Raw genomic sequence first — 4,963 nt, 5'->3', positions numbered from 1 at the left:
GGTCGACTCCGCCCATCGTACGAGGCAGAATTTAAAAAAAAGGGCGGGAGCCGGACGTTAATTCGATTTAATTAGGGAAATCGGCCATACAGGGCAATAAGTTGCAGTTTCTAAGAATGCTAGGAACGTGTAGATCGAGTTCCCACGGCAAAAAGACAAGTTCAGAATCCTCTTCAGTGCACCTTTAACTGTTTCAAAAATTGTCCACAGATCAGGCCAAGCGTAAAGCCCCCCTTTATCGACGCTCGCGCAAGACGACAGACGACGCTACGGAGAAGCTTTGGTGGAGCGGGAACCAAGCATGCCAGTATTACAATGGTTTCAACTTTTCTCGGTTATAACATGGAACGAGTTTACTTCAAACTCAAGAATGAGGTAGAAGGGCGCATCAGGTTAACAGTCGCATTTGAAAATCCAGCGGCCACGGTGCAGCGATGGGGAAATCAATGTTTGTGTGTGAAAGCGACTGAACGCATGCCTTAGTGGGGTTATGCGAGAACTGCATGCCATTTCTGTGAGGATGATGAGTGGGTGTTTTCCGCAGCCCAGAAAAAGTTATAACCCAGGTAGAACATTGTGTGTTTATTTCATGCATGAAGCAAAAAGTAGTCACTGCAAACTGGATTACACACAAAATACTTAAATTCTACTGTTGTGTATACAATCAAAATAACAAACAGTTCACTCAGCTCGGCTCCTTGTGGTCAAACTAGTTTGGACATTTTACGCAAGTCCTGGCCTTTTTCAACGTGCTTGCGTTTCATTTGACGGCAGTACTGACGCATACGAAGGCTTATATAATAATGGAGTAGCTTGGCAAGCATGTCCTCTCTGTGGATAGTACAAGGGAAAGTGAAAGTGAACTTCTCTAGTACAGCGTCAACTGTTTTATCGTAGGCATCTCTCAGATTTGCGTTTTTGGAGAAATGCTCTTCAGCTTCCATAAAAAGCTGATAGAGGTGCATGTTAGGGTGCGTGAGCCTGCCCCTTGTTTTGCAATTCACTAGCTCAGCTTCCGGCACCTTTGACAAGCCTTTCTCACCCTCCAGTGCTTTCTTGCACGTAGTGCAGGAGGTCTGATTGAAAATTTTCCTGGATACAAAACCTGTTACATAATAAATTATACACTCAACAACACTTGCATCGTTGTTATCACACTCAAACACTTCGTCGCACTCCCAGCTCCCTTCATCGATTAGGCCGTCAAGCTTCTCTTTCAGCTGCTCCATCTTGTTTAGCTCCTTGGATGCTGAGCTGTTATATGCGTTCTTAAAGTCAGCCAAAGTCACAATGCCGTGCTGTTCTTTCTTGGAAGCTCAACAGTTACCAAACCGTGGCGGCTTCAGGAGGGAGTAAAGAGACAGCATACTGTACAGTTGCAAGAACGTTGGGAAAGTTGGATGTTCGTTTTGGCCACCCGCTTGTCGAATAACACCAAAAAAACATTCCAACGGGTCCTGATTCATTTTTCCGGTCAGGACGTACCTGAAATCGCACTTTGTCAACAGGTAGATTGACAGCTCACGAGCAGATTTGAGCGTCACCCTTAACCCTTCCGCAGTTGACCGGCTAAGGAAGAGATCTTGAGGAATTTCTCCTTTTGCAACTTCTTCCTCCCATTCGTCAAGCCAATCAGAGGCACTTTCAAGAACTTTAAGATCATTGCAGTCTATAGTCAGGCCTTCTTCTGGAAAGCGCCGGTTCAGGGCATCAAATAAGTTGTTCATAAAGATTGTGAACTCAACGGTCGGCTCGACATTAAAGAGCCGAGGTGCTCCTCTACGTGCATAAAACAAAATTCCTTTTGCTACGGAATTGCTGAAAATTTGGGTTGCCAATTTCACTCTCATTTTAAGCATGTTAGAAGGATTAACATGGTTGAAAGTCAGTTTTGGGCATACTCTCAGCTCAGTTGCGTTCTTGGTGTCTGCTACAAACAAGGCATCGTAGCAAGACCATTTAATGAACTTTCCGCCTTTCTTCAACACTTTCTTGTCATACAGACGATTGCGTATGCACTTGAAGAGATGAGGCGCATCTGCGAAGACATGCACCTTTCGCGATGAATCCAGTGGGTGCTCAAAGGTATTTACAACATGCCCCAGAGCACCGCTGATTCCAAGCTGTCTCCACATAGCTCTGTTAGTAGAGGCGCCATCACAAACAACTACATCAACGAGAAGGCCCGCTTCTTCTAAGTGTACAATGCACTGAAGCAGTAGCTGTGCTAGGACCGTCCCTTTCGTAGGTCCCTTGGCGGCAAACACAGCCACTGGCTGCAAATATTTTTCCCCGAACGGTGCGAAGGCGAAAACCAGCCCGTGATCAGCTGGCTCATTGCTTTGGTTGTTCTTCTCACCAAAGTCAACAAGACCGGCATATGTCATTGTTCGTGAGTTCACCGTGATCTCCTTTCTAACTTGAATCTCGTCAAGAATAAGGATCCCTCTTCGTTGAAATGCTGTTTTCGAGGCAACTTTCATTTTAAGGGCCTTAAAAAACGCTTCGTCAAAGCCACACTTCAGCCCGACTAAGCTGATGTACTTCCTGATTGTCGAAACGCATGGAAGAGGTAATATTGCATTGCTGCGCAGGAAAGGGTATGCCGCAGGGCTTCGGATGTTTAGCAAAAGGCACAGCAGCAGCCAGTCGTCAGTGTATCTCCTGTTCTTCTTCGTAGTGCATTTAGCTGCAGCAATGCACTCCTTTACAAGAAGCAACTGCGCTGCAGGTAAATCCATACTTTCTAGCTTCTCTGCGAGCCCTTCCTCTTTCACTTTTGCGAATTCTTCCTGACAGTTCTTCAACTGTTTCATCAGCAATTTGTTTCGTGCTAAAAGTCGTGCTCGAGACCGCAGTACAGTGGCTTTTGCATGGCGCAACGCGTTGATTCTTTCAAGTTGGGCAGACGGTACACCTTTCCTCAAAGCAGAAAGCCTGATCCGTTGAAGCGGTACCTTTTTCTTTGCCCTTGCCGCTTGGCGGTCAGCATGCAATTGCAGAGTGTTGTGGAGGCCACTGCATGGCCGACATATTCCGCCTGCAGGCGATAATAACGGGCATTTGTTATGTCTCCACTTTTTTGGTTGTCCACATAAGCACATTCGGGCAGCACAGAAGGAAAGCTTTTTAAACTTGGTCCGCCGCAGCAAACGTTCACATTGTCAAAAGTTCTTACCATTTTCTCAAGTTCAGATGTAGTTGAGACAGACGGGCTGATTCCAATTGCTGTGCAGTCAACTGGCCTGTCGAAAATGTAGGCTTGGACCGCCATGTCAGAGTTTACGAGCAAGGACTTCTTATTAAATATACAGCAGCTTCCGTCACTGTACACTACACGAGCATCACTGATCAGAATGTCTTTGATCCCCTCTTCGTCGCTCCGATGTACTGCCCACGATGACCTCGGTAGGCACATGTTTGCTACCAAGTCAAATAAGTCCTCGAATGAAGGCTGGTTGAGAGCTTCCATGTCATCGCTGTTTTCGTCTTTGTGGCTCGTGGCTGCGGTCTTCGACACTTCCGCACCATGTGATGAACCCTCAGGTATGCTGGTGTAATTCGTAGGACGCGCAGAAGTTGCCACAGGTTTCTCTATCCGCTTCACTCTTTTTCGGGGACTCTTGATCTTCTTGGAAAGGTAACTCGGTGCTCCTTCGAAAATTGAAGGCACAGCGTCCTTTGTCAGGCCGGCTCTTCTATTCCCTGACATCAGAACGTGACCATCTATTTCGGAGGACCACGTTTTTAGAATAAAATGAGGAGAGAAATGCTTCTCACACACACGGGCCGTCCGTTGCAGCACGCGATCTTTGCGCGGGATTGCTCTTCTCCATGCCTCCAACCTCTCGTCGTCATTTGATAGCTTGAAAAGTGATAACTTTTCTGCACAAGACTTGTAGCCAGTCTTACAAAAAGGCACGAAGCATTTCCCCATGTCACCAGTGCATCAGTGTGGGGTGAAATCGAAGAGCAAGCTTCAAAACAGTGACACCACACCAATAAACACGACTGACACAAAAGCGATATCTGGACGGGAAAAGGCGCGTAAAAGAAGCGCGCGCGCGCGCGCATGGAAGCTCCCTAACGGGCCTCAGTTTGGTGCGCCCTCTCTTGAACTGCCGGCCAACTACTGCACTATCCTCTCCGCTCGGAGCGGCGCCTCTTCGTTGCCGATCGCTCACCTAGCCTACTCTTACACCGTGGGTTGAGGGTTTGAAAAGATGGGCTTTTAAATAACCTTTTTAGCAAATCGAACTTTCAGCTCACGTGTCCGCGAAAAGCCCGTTGTTAACTACACCTCCAAGAGAGGTGTTGTCCCCAGGGCTCCGTCGTCTTCCCCACATTATTTAATGCCACATTTACTCCTCTTGAAGCCTGAGGAACCATCCCTTCCTTCCGATTGCTTGCGTACGCCGATGATATAACTTTTTGGTGCTGCCAGCCAGACGCGTTCATTCGTCAGTCGGTCCTCCAGCATGCGCCAGATGTGCTAGCATCTCACCTCCCACCCCTGGTTCTATCCCTCTCGGCTACTAAGTCATATTTCATTCGCAATGGAAATAAAGCTGGCCTACGGAAAGCTCCCCTTTAAATTTCAGGACAGATAATTGCCAGATTCTTTATGTAGAAACTGTTCATATCCTTGTCTTCTCCTTCATACATCTGGGACTGGCAACCCCTGGCTGACAACCACCCGTAAATCGGCTCACCCTACTCTAGGTATGATTCATCGCATAGCGATGCGCTCTGGCGGGCCACAATTACCCGTACACTTCCAGGCACCATTTCAACGTCTCTGCCACACACAGTGGAACTCGCTTGAGGCTATCAATTGGGAAAATATCACCTCGTCTAACACCCACACCTGTGCTTCAGGAGTACGCCCAATTTAATAGACTCAGTGAACTAATCGACCACCGGGAGGCAAACAGAGCTCGCAAGCAGTCTCTGCAACTTTATT

At 47.4% G+C, this 4,963-nt stretch overlaps 1 pseudogene; it reads right to left on the bottom strand.

Moving 5' to 3' along the window:
* Positions 1–245: 245 nt before the first annotated feature.
* On the bottom strand, positions 246–4,199 carry LOC149345018 (uncharacterized; annotated as a pseudogene).
* Between the last annotated feature and the right edge of the window lie 764 nt (positions 4,200–4,963).

The sequence above is a fragment of the Amblyomma mixtum genome, chromosome 5 (genome assembly GCF_055824585.1).
Source record: "Amblyomma mixtum isolate Tamu chromosome 5, ASM5582458v1, whole genome shotgun sequence".
Taxonomy (NCBI): Eukaryota; Metazoa; Arthropoda; class Arachnida; order Ixodida; family Ixodidae; genus Amblyomma; species Amblyomma mixtum.
The sequence above is the reverse complement of the archived record's forward strand: the minus strand, read 5'-3'. Positions and strand labels throughout refer to the sequence as shown.